Source organism: Glandiceps talaboti, chromosome 18 (genome assembly GCF_964340395.1).
Source record: "Glandiceps talaboti chromosome 18, keGlaTala1.1, whole genome shotgun sequence".
In the NCBI taxonomy this organism is placed as follows: domain Eukaryota; kingdom Metazoa; phylum Hemichordata; class Enteropneusta; family Spengelidae; genus Glandiceps; species Glandiceps talaboti.
Window position 1 is genome coordinate 10,189,904 of NC_135566.1, and position 11,122 is coordinate 10,201,025.

At 33.5% G+C, this 11,122-nt stretch overlaps 1 long non-coding RNA gene across 1 annotated transcript; it reads left to right on the top strand.

Moving 5' to 3' along the window:
• The first annotated feature begins 4,936 nt into the window (after window positions 1–4,936).
• LOC144449083 (uncharacterized) lies at window positions 4,937–10,599 on the top strand. Its single transcript, XR_013482151.1, has 3 exons — window positions 4,937–5,595; window positions 7,965–8,026; window positions 10,225–10,599. It is a non-coding gene; the product is annotated as an uncharacterized LOC144449083 (long non-coding RNA).
• Window positions 10,600–11,122: the final 523 nt, after the last annotated feature.

The window sequence follows — 11,122 nt, forward strand, 5'->3', positions numbered from 1 at the left end:
AACTGCTTACAAAGCCAAAAGTTTGCTTTATGTCACCAACAAATACAGTGAAAATTTGAAGCATTAGAATACCATGCTGGAATGGGACTGTTTGTAGGAATATCATATTTTGGCATCTAAAGGAACTTACACAACTTTGTTGTTAGATTTCTTTGCATTAGTAGTAATAAAAGCCTACAACTGAATTCAATTTATTTGTATTGGATATGTACAAAGTGTCCCACCATCTCTCTTTTGATAACTATTAACTGCAACTAAAGCCTTCAATTCAGTCACTTTATAAACCTGTTTGTAAAGGTGGCGTAAATTCTTTTCATATACTTACTTAATTCCGAATGTTTTGATTTGTTTGCAAAGTCATGCATGGCAGTATTAGTATAAAGGTATTGCGTATATATCTGGTTAGTAAACATACAGACTATATCCAACATGGCGTACTATGTCAGGGATCATGGAAGAGTTTCTGTAATTTGATCACTTCGTAATATCGTGTCTTTGTTTTGAACATCAAAGTATGAAACTAAATACATGCCGACTATCACATGCTTGATCTAAACACTTTTGTTCATCGATCGGTCGATTGCAAATGTCTGTATTTGCTGCGTATCGCGTTTCTTTTAACCCAGTGTATGTACGTGCTCTATATAAAGTCACCATATTACAACATATACTGAATAAATTTGCAAACCCCAAATGGACTTAAGTATCCGAAAGAAATTTGTTTCAAAAGTTGCTTTCTTGTCAAGAAACTATAGTATTGATAAAAAGAATTCCATAAATTTTATTGTAAACATGATGTTCCTTGATATTCACTTATGAGTGCATCTATTGTGATATCCTGTCCTGTCCTGTCCAGTACATGAAATGGGCATCTTTTATAGGACACACACAAAAAATAATAACAATCAAACAACTTTATTATCATGTATTTACAAATTCATCACTTCACAATTCAGTATCGCTTGTGTTTTTAAATAAAGTTCGATAACTCTTGCCCCAAAAAATTAATTTGGCCCCTTTTAGATCGTAATCTATACTCTCATTTGCATGATAAGGTTGACCATTCCATGAACTCGGCAAAGTTACATGCACATTTCATGAATTGGGCAGTTTCACGGATTGGATGTATCATATGTCTTAGAAGGAGAAACTATTTTGTTGTGAGTATATCAAATAGCACCCTGAGTAAATTTAACATTAGGGCTTCAACGAATAGTGGACAGAGGCCATATGTCTGGTAGAGGGTAGCGGAGAGAGGGGAAACCTTGGCGAAAATTGCGGGGAGCGGGCAGTGGTGGGCAGGCAAATCTGGCGGGAGGACAGGTCGTGTAATATCGCAGTGGGAGGGAAGATACGAACACCTTTCACTTTCCCCTCCAATCTTGAATCAAACGTAAAATTATGTAAAAAAAATGTTTATTAGCTATGTTTTAACTTTCTGTAATATTTTCAGAAAAATGACTCGTTGGCCGCACCTGATTTGACACTCGCGCCATCTCAAGATTTGTGATCATTTACAGTGGTCCGCCACAAATGCCTATATGCTATATATGTACATATGGGTTTTCTTGTGAAGTGCATGTTAATTTTATGAAAGATATATATGTTCATTATAGGACCACATACAAAAATACATGTTGGCAATTTTTATCTTCAAAATTAGTTTTAGGGGGATAAGAATATAATTTGGCCCAACAATCGTATTGTTAACCATTGGTTAGGCATTGAAAACCCGCGAATACATGATTATAGTCAACTTCCATGGACATGGCCTTGGCAACAGCCAAATGGTAGTATATTTTACAAAGATAACAATATTTTTGGTTAGTCAAAACTATTGAAAACAAGTATGCAAATATGCCTAGCAACAATACCATGCACATAGCAACATTAAAAACATTATGTATATTGTAAAGGTAACAACAACAACAACAATAGGTAGATATATGTAAGGGTGACCTTAATTCTGTTTCTCATGACCCGGCCGACATAAATTTCTTCAATCTGGCAAAAAAATCTTTTAAATCAATGCCCTCTATGGCAGGGATAGGAAATAAATTGCAATATCACTCATTGTCAGATGGCAAACTAATCCCATAAACGCGTATCTGAATGAAAATTTTTGTTTATCGGTGAAATTTGGGCAAATTTAATAAAACAAACAGTTCAAATTTTCCTCATTTGTAAGTCATTTATAATGTTATGATTATGAATTGAAAGTATCAATACCGTTGAAGAAGCCGATGAACTATAAAGTATTGGAATTGATGGAGTAAGGTTCATGGTCTTTTGGTTCCGAGGTCTAGACTGTAAATATAAACAAGCTAGGGGTTCATGCTACTGAATTGATAGTAAAGATAAATCGAAACATTGTCCCCTTGAAGGATCTATAGGTACCCATAATCTTATAATTATAATTATAGACAGTCATTGGGAATTAAGTATGCCTGATATTTACGAAATTAGAATCACCATCACGATGTTACAAAAGTAGCAGTCTAAATGAGTTTGTGTCTATACACTGCAAAGCGATATTTTATAATTGAAGAGCTTCAAGATGTTAATCTGTTTCCCTTGTAATGTCTGATTACAAATGTATACAGCGACACTTTCTATATATGACGCACAGCACGGAAACAGAAGTTGCCATTTAGATTTACTAAATTTGACAAAGATTCGTTATGGTAACCATGGATACCATGGTTAATATTCGGACCCACAGACCTAAATGAGCTATACTATGAGTCTATACGATACCGGGTTGGTTATATGCATTGACTATTGTGTAGCTAAAGACAAATGGGCCATTGTACATTTTCGTACCATATGTATTACTTCAACATACATCATGTCTTGTAGACGAGTGACGTGAGCGGACATCACTGCAACCTAGGCCTGGTTAGCCAGTCAAGCGTTGGCTCTAAATAAACAAAACTTATTCGTAATTATTGTAATGCATGGTCATCTGAAGTTCAGTGTCTATATTTATTAAAGAACAAAATAATTCAGTTGCTAGCCTATGATGTAATCTGTGTCTGAATGCTAGACATTGCCCAATTTCGACCTTTCAAGAATCAAGCATGAAGTACCTGGTAAGAAAACACAGCGTGCACAACTTAGTAAAATTGGTGTGCTTTATTGCCCAGCATAGCCAGTTATATTGTATTATATTATATTATAGAGAAGTGTATATTTACAAACTGTGAACAAAAATAATTATGTAGTAGTTTCTATGTATAATATAATGGAAGTATAAATAATCTGTACCTGACAGAAGCGAATCACACTATACGGGTCAAAGTGGACACTTTTTAAACCTGACAAGTACAAATATATATGTCTGCATTTAGTAAAAAAGTTAATGTGAGAACCAACATTAATACATGTGTGTATATCTCTTGTTCTTCTTTATCTGTGCCCAAGAACTTATCAAATATTGGTCACACTTTAAATACCACAAACCATGGCATATATATGCAAGAATTAATTGATTTTGATAAATACAACCATCAAGCTAGCCAATTTGCCTGGAAATAGAAGCTATTCAAATGTCTCAAAACTGTACCATATGAAAGCTTTTAAAATTATCAAACAAATGTTGGGGTTCACCATTCTGTTTTCAGGGAAATCAAGACTATGTCATTTTCTATAGAGTTAACACAGTATTCGGCAGCTATTTGGGATTCCAAATGGGTTATGAACTCTAGTTAGCATACTTAAAATATTTGGAGTGAAATTTCTTTTCAACCATTGTGTTTACTCCAGAGGCACCACCCCGCCTTAAATTCTGCTAGCATCCTAAGAATGTAGTAGCCAATAACACTAATTCTTGGTGTTATGAATCGCCATATAGTTCAAGTTGGTCCTGACATGTATATACTGGTATGTGGTATTTCAATTCAATAGTTTTTTTTTTTAGACATGGTGCATGTATCACTGCCATTTTGCTTGTAGCTTTGGCTGGAAATTCAACGCTAGTGATAGAAAATCGCCCATGTTTTGAAAATTTTGCTTGGAAGCTCAAAGACAACGGCCAATGAAGTCATACTTTCAGATCAGCACATGAGACTTGTACCTTGTGAAGTACATGAGAATCCATATAATGCAGAGAAACTTCCTCAATCTGAAGGTCGGGTCAATCGCGGGGGGGGGGGGGGGGCAATCGCTTGACTTGACATGCATGTAAATTCACTAAAAGATTGTCGTTGAGGTATTGAAATGCAACTATTTCTTTTCTATAGAATTTTTTTTTCCCAAGATAGGTCACTGTTACGACACCAGGCAACATTATCGAAATGATTTAAGCATCCCAAAATACAAAAATAATTACGGTCAATTTAGCACAAAGTTCATTGGGGCCAAAATTTGGAACTCTATCCCTTCCCATATAAGTCGGAGTACGTTCAAAGCTAATTTCAAGAGCCATTTTCTTAGCCAGTATTAGTTGATGTATACCATTTTGTTCTTTCTTTTAAGATCTGTGAGTAATTGTTTCCGAATTTAGTTAAATACTTCTCCGGATTTTTGTTATGTATGTTTTTTTTGTTTTGTTTTTTTTTGTTTTTTTTTGTTTTTTGTTTTGTTGTTGTTTTTTCTCTGAGGACAAAACTCGATTAGTTGTTTCGTCAACTATTTTTTTGCCCTCATTAAAATAAAGTATTGTTATTATTTTTAACAACAATGTGTGAACTTAACTGCTTTTGACTTGATGAAATGAAACCTTGTCAAGAAATTAAACCAAGTCTTCAGTTATTATTTGTGTATGGCGATTGTCTATTCCTATCTGAACCATTCAATGCATTTCCTGGCACAGCTTCAAAACAATCAGACAACTTCTTACTAGTGAATTTCTTCCCTGGTGAGGAAGGTGCTCCCTATAATTTTACTATTAATACATTATAAATGTGCTGCCTTTTGGGGTATGTTCCTTATGTACACACGCAAATTCCCCACAAGCGTAACTCTAGATGTACTCCCGTGTACCTTCGCTGTTACTCGCTTCTCTGGTACAAGGGTATACCTAGATCTTTCAGAAGTACACTCCGCCGAGTTACTCAGTGTAGAGAGTTACATCGGCAGTACACTCCGTTCCGTAACTGAGAGTTGGAGTTACGTAGCGTAACTCTCTGCTCTGTTACTGCGCGTGGCGTACCACTAGTGTACCTTCGCCGTACCGCGAGTGTTACTGTGGACCCCTGACCTCGAAAATTACCCACAATTCCTCAGTTTGAGAAGGGGTTATACGGGGGGTTTTGGCCGGTTTTGGGGGTTCAAAACCTCATATTTTGGGGGCAGGGACGATTATTTTTTGTTTAGTAGGTCAGAATTATACATCACTCTGGCTGTGGCTTATCTCCGGATCCAAGTACGATCTTCATGTGAGTCGACGTCTGCTACACGTATACCGTACAGGTCAACGTTCATCAGCTGTTCTGCCATACTCGATCGTTTCTACATCATGGTCTCAGAAAATGTGCTACAAACATTGTTTTACACGTATACCTAGTTTTGATCTTGGATAAAAGCAACACAAAACTCAAGTATATGTGTTTGTACCTGGGGCCATGGCATATATATAAGTGTAAACGCTCAAAGGTAAGACACACAAACTTACACATGTCAATCAAACTCAAAGTGACAATATTTATTCTAGATCAGTAGATGCAATTTATATAGATAGCATTTTCACAAAAGTCACTGAATGTTACATCATAAAACTTTGTCTACCAATTAGTAAAGACACTTCATATTTCTAAATTTGATTTGAAAAGTTACCAATTTTTTGATATTTTAATAACAATACATCTGATAAATATCATTACATGCACAAAATCAAGTGTTCTCATAAATCACCATAGTCACTTATGTGTTGTCGGGTTTTTTTTATTATCTCACATTGAACTATTTTATTTCACAATCTCGCATGTTCATTCTTTCTCTTCAAATTACAGTTTTGAACATGTAGCAAGTTTGACTGTGTAAACTGTAAATGTATATATACATCAACATATATGCAACAAAAAACGGATTTGATAATGTGATATTGTCATATTACGCTTGTATGCTAATTATTTTTTACTAAAATCTACCCAAGGTAGGCTTAAAGGGGCACAGGCTGAGTTAAGACGGTTTTTGGATGCAGTTTTTTGTTGCCTACGAAGTGTTACATGTTGTATTCAACCTACTGAAGCACACTCATTCATTACTTGATACTGATATAACTCAATCCTGGTATTTAAATGTATAATATAAAAAAGATTTGATGATATAATTGTTGGTACATATCAAAAACAAATCTGAGGAAATCCCTGTCATTACATGAACAACACATGAGTTGGATGGTTGGCAAAAAGTGACATATCATGGCTACATGAATAGTTGTAAACACTATACTTGATAAGTTTAGCCATGGTTTTATGTCAAGTATTTTTTATTACTAACCAAAGTAAAAACTGTCTAAACTCTGTCTGTGCCCCTTTGAGATTCATACAAAGTTGTAAAAGTCTGCACTAAATTTTCGTTTTTAAAAAATACTTTGCTTTCAAAATTATTTTCTGAAGATATCACAATACGTTAATATGACTAATTGTATAGGTGTAGTAAAATAAAATAAAAAAGTTCTCTGGCTATACAATGTACCATTAACAGACGACAGCACATTGTACCATACATGTAGTTACATTTTGAAAAGTTCACTTTGTTCAGTGACAAGTTGTGATGATCATAATCCATCATTCAAGAAATGTTTCACAGATTCTTTCACAACAATAGTACTGTAAACAGTATTTTTTTAATTTCAAGCCTTTCTTTCATAATACTCTTTGTCTATGTACATATAAACTCAGGAGAGTATGAACCCAAATACATTAAGCTATAATCAGTAGTGATACATCGAACTACATAATGTGGGGACTTGATTTGGTGTATTACATGTATATCAAAAAACTTTCAACATTATATTGTGGAGATGATAAGTCTCTAGGCTAAACTGTGTACCATAATTTATATTTATGAAGTATTGCTTATTGATGTCATACACTTTAATCAGTAACAATAACTTGAAGTTTTCAAACTTCTTGACTAATGAAGACTAACGAGATTTTTCCACTGTTTTTGACATGTATGTGTAACAACACAAATTTGATACACATATATATTGTGACAAAGATTTGTGGGAATGATAACCTATGCACAGACATACATTTCATGCCAGTCACAAACAAATAAAGTATCACTGTCTACATGTGTACATTCATAAACTGTAGTCAGTTAACAAAATTATTTATGACTGCAACAGGTATTAGAGTCTTAGGGGTTTGAAATATGTACGGTTGACAGTGACAGGCTCTTTTGAGGTGATTGTCTTCATCAGTTTGACTCTCTCACACCTAGCCAATCTGTAAGAGGTAGTCTAAGGCCTGTTTGTTTATCTTCGTAAAATCCAAAAGCACCAACCAATTTGACATACCTGATCTGTTAAAAGAAAGAACATTCCAACTTTACTGACAATGAATTATCAATCAAGATAGTATCAAGTGTTATAGATTCTTCTATTATTATGATATTGATGACATAAAACATAATATCATATTGAATAAGGATTAAAATATGTACCTCTAGACAGTCACACTTAACATTAAGTAAGTCAAGACATTTCCTATACATCAATGCTTTTCTTAATGACAGCAAGCAGGTAAATCTATCTGAGTTTTATCTAAAGTGAATTTTATTTGTAGTTCCCCACCAAAATTATGTGTTGAACATTTATTAATGTGTTGGACACTTGATGGTCATACCATATATTTTCCTTTTTGTTGTACATGGTTCCCAAATCTTTCTGTTCTAAGAAATAGTTTGAGTGTTTTTTGTCTACATTTAGTTTGTGTATCTGACTGTTTGTATATCCACATTGTTTACTACTAGTTTCTCATTTCAGTGTCATTTCTTCTTGTTTGTTCCTGTAGATTGATAAACACTCCTGATTAAATGCCAACTTTGTTGATACTGAACTAAATGTGTATTCCAGGTAATATGCTTCATAGTTGTTATGACACCTCCACATTCTTATAAAAATATCATTTGACAGTTTTTTAATCACAGGAAATTCTTTAAAAGGGAATAACCACTCCAGGTAATAAGGCCATTTTCATAAAACTTTGGGTTTGGGTTTCACAAGATTGCCAAGAAATGCCAAACTAACTTGTTTCACAATTATTGTATTGCCTCATCAGAGTTAACAAACAATATTAGATAAACAATAAATACTCATGACTTTTTTAAAGTAATAAGTACGAAGGTGTCATGAATATTTACTTGTTCATCAAATGTATGTGCATGTTTGTTGACTCCCATGAGGCATCACAGAACAATGAACATGTGAAGTAAGATTCAAATTGGTGTTTCTTTGCAAAAATGTGAAACTTTTGTGATGTGAAAGTATGATATGACTGACTCTCCCGAAAGCAAAGTCTACAAAAATGTCTGAATTTTCTAGGGTGTTATTTTCCTAAAATTTGTCCACACAATGATGTTGTTCACAAATGCAGAAACTATTTCCCAAAATGTAGTATGAAATTCTCTTACGTGACCAATTTACAACTAGACTTGTCATATATTTACCTTGTTTGATTTATTTCTCCCATTCTAAACAGTATCAATTGTTTTTTCCTCAGCTCCCCTATCTCAAGTTTCACTTGATACCTGTGAATGGCATAAAATAAATAATTTATAAAATTAATGGATAAACATTAAGAACTAATGTTGAAAAAATATGTGGATCACAACACAATGAGCATTAATTGTTATAGCAGTTCTTTAATACATGTTTGACTACACTGCGACAAGAAGTACAATAGCTCCACGGTATTACATTTGCTCACTTTCACTACAGCTAAATGCTTGCCGCAATGTGTTCATACACCAAAATATTCACCATGATGTTTCCTTACACCTAAATGTTTGCAAACTGTCCTTACATCTACATCCCCACGATCACAGATTTCTCTACTGCATTGCGCTGTACCATAATATTCTATACAATACAATACTATACTATACTATACTGTACTGTACTGTACTGTACTATACTATACTATACTATACTATACTATACTATACTATACTATACTATACTATACTATACTGTACTGTACTGTACTGTACTGTACTGTACTGTACTATACTGTTCTATACTATACCATACTTATACTATACTATACTTATACCGGTACTATACTACACTATACTATATACTATATATATACTATACTATACTGTACTGTACTATACCATACTACACTATACTATACTATACTATACTATACTATACTATACTGTACTGTAATGTACTGTACCATACTGTACTATATCATACTATACTATTCTATACTATACTATACTATACTATACTGTACTGTACTGTACTGTACTGTACTGTACTGTACCATAATATACTATACCATACTATACTATACTATACTATACTATACTATACCATACCATACCATACTATACTATACTATACTATACTATACCATACCATACCATACTATACCATACCATACCATACCATACTATACTATACTATACTATACCATACTATACCATACCATACCATACTATACTATACTATACTATAGCTATGCTATACTGTATTGTATTGCACTGTACAGTACTGTACCATACCCTACTGAACTGTTCTATACTGTGCTATGATTGACTAATGACTACACTACACTATGCTATTGTGATTGTGTTCAACTTTGTTTTTATAGGAACATCTTTACATATTGATCAATATAAAGACATTATCATTTTAAATGGCACACACCTTTTATGGTCATTGCCAAGTGTTAGTCTGTCAGTTCATGATACCTGGCAGCAGTCTAGATGCCAATGTGGTGTTTAACTAAACCATATCTGGTCAAATTCCTTTAATAAGCACAAAAAGTTGTTCATCCAATCAGTGAACCCCAACTGTTATAGAGATGTAAACAGAGTATAAGTAGCTTCCTGCGATGATAAGTCACTTGTCTGTGGATGAATATACCATATTTGGACATTACATTTACAAATAACTGCCCCAATAAACACTAACTTTATGAGAGACTGTGTATTGGTGAGACTTTTTAAAACTGTGCCTTCATGTGAAACCTTCTACTAACACAGTCTATTCAAGGAATTTTTTGTAAAATGTAATGATAAATTAAAACTCTTTTGTTGCAGTTAGTGACTGGAAAAACTTTCAAAGCTACAGCTATGGCAGCAGCTACATCTTGTTTCAAATAGAAAAGATGACAAAATGTAGAAGAAGACAAGGACATTAATTTAAACCTAATAATATTGAACTGGAACAAACATGGCAGAACAGTGGACATTTGTACTCATATATGTCAGAATGAGATATGTATTTACCAGACAGTGCATGACAACATCTGTCAAGATTTTTTCAAGTTTCTGACTAAATCATTGCACCAGAATATCATTTTACTCAAATAAGATTCATACACATTATTTATGTACTATATTAAAAATTATGAAAGTGGTTGATGCGAATGTAATACCTGGTACTTATAAATGTTTTTTGTTCTATGAGAGAAAAATAAACAGTAATAAAACAAAAAAAATACTTGATTGCTTGGGCAGATTCTTGAAATGGTTACCTCTCTGTATTAACAGTGTGAATTCTGTTGTTAATAATGTGATTTTATACTTTTTATTGGTAAGTATAAAATAACATACTTCTTAGATACTTCTCTAGTGGTGAATATTTCAGATATGATACCTGATTACAACCTGGAAATCTAGTAATGCTCAGCCCCAGTATACAACAAGCCTCTTCCAACCTAGAACTCTGTTTTAGAGTGCTATGCATGATTGGTGAACATGAATTTTCTGATTCCCCAGCATTACAGAAATGCATCAAGATAAAATTATTCTCACCTAGTTTTCTTTATTTGTTTGTTGTTCTCACATCATATAGCTGGATCATCAAGTTTTCTGTGAGGAAGAAATTTATATTTAAATTTAAATCTTGTGAGCTTGTCCCATATTCAAATATTATGCTTACATAATAATAGTAATAATAATGTTGGGTTCTTATATAGCGCTTTTCCACATTTAA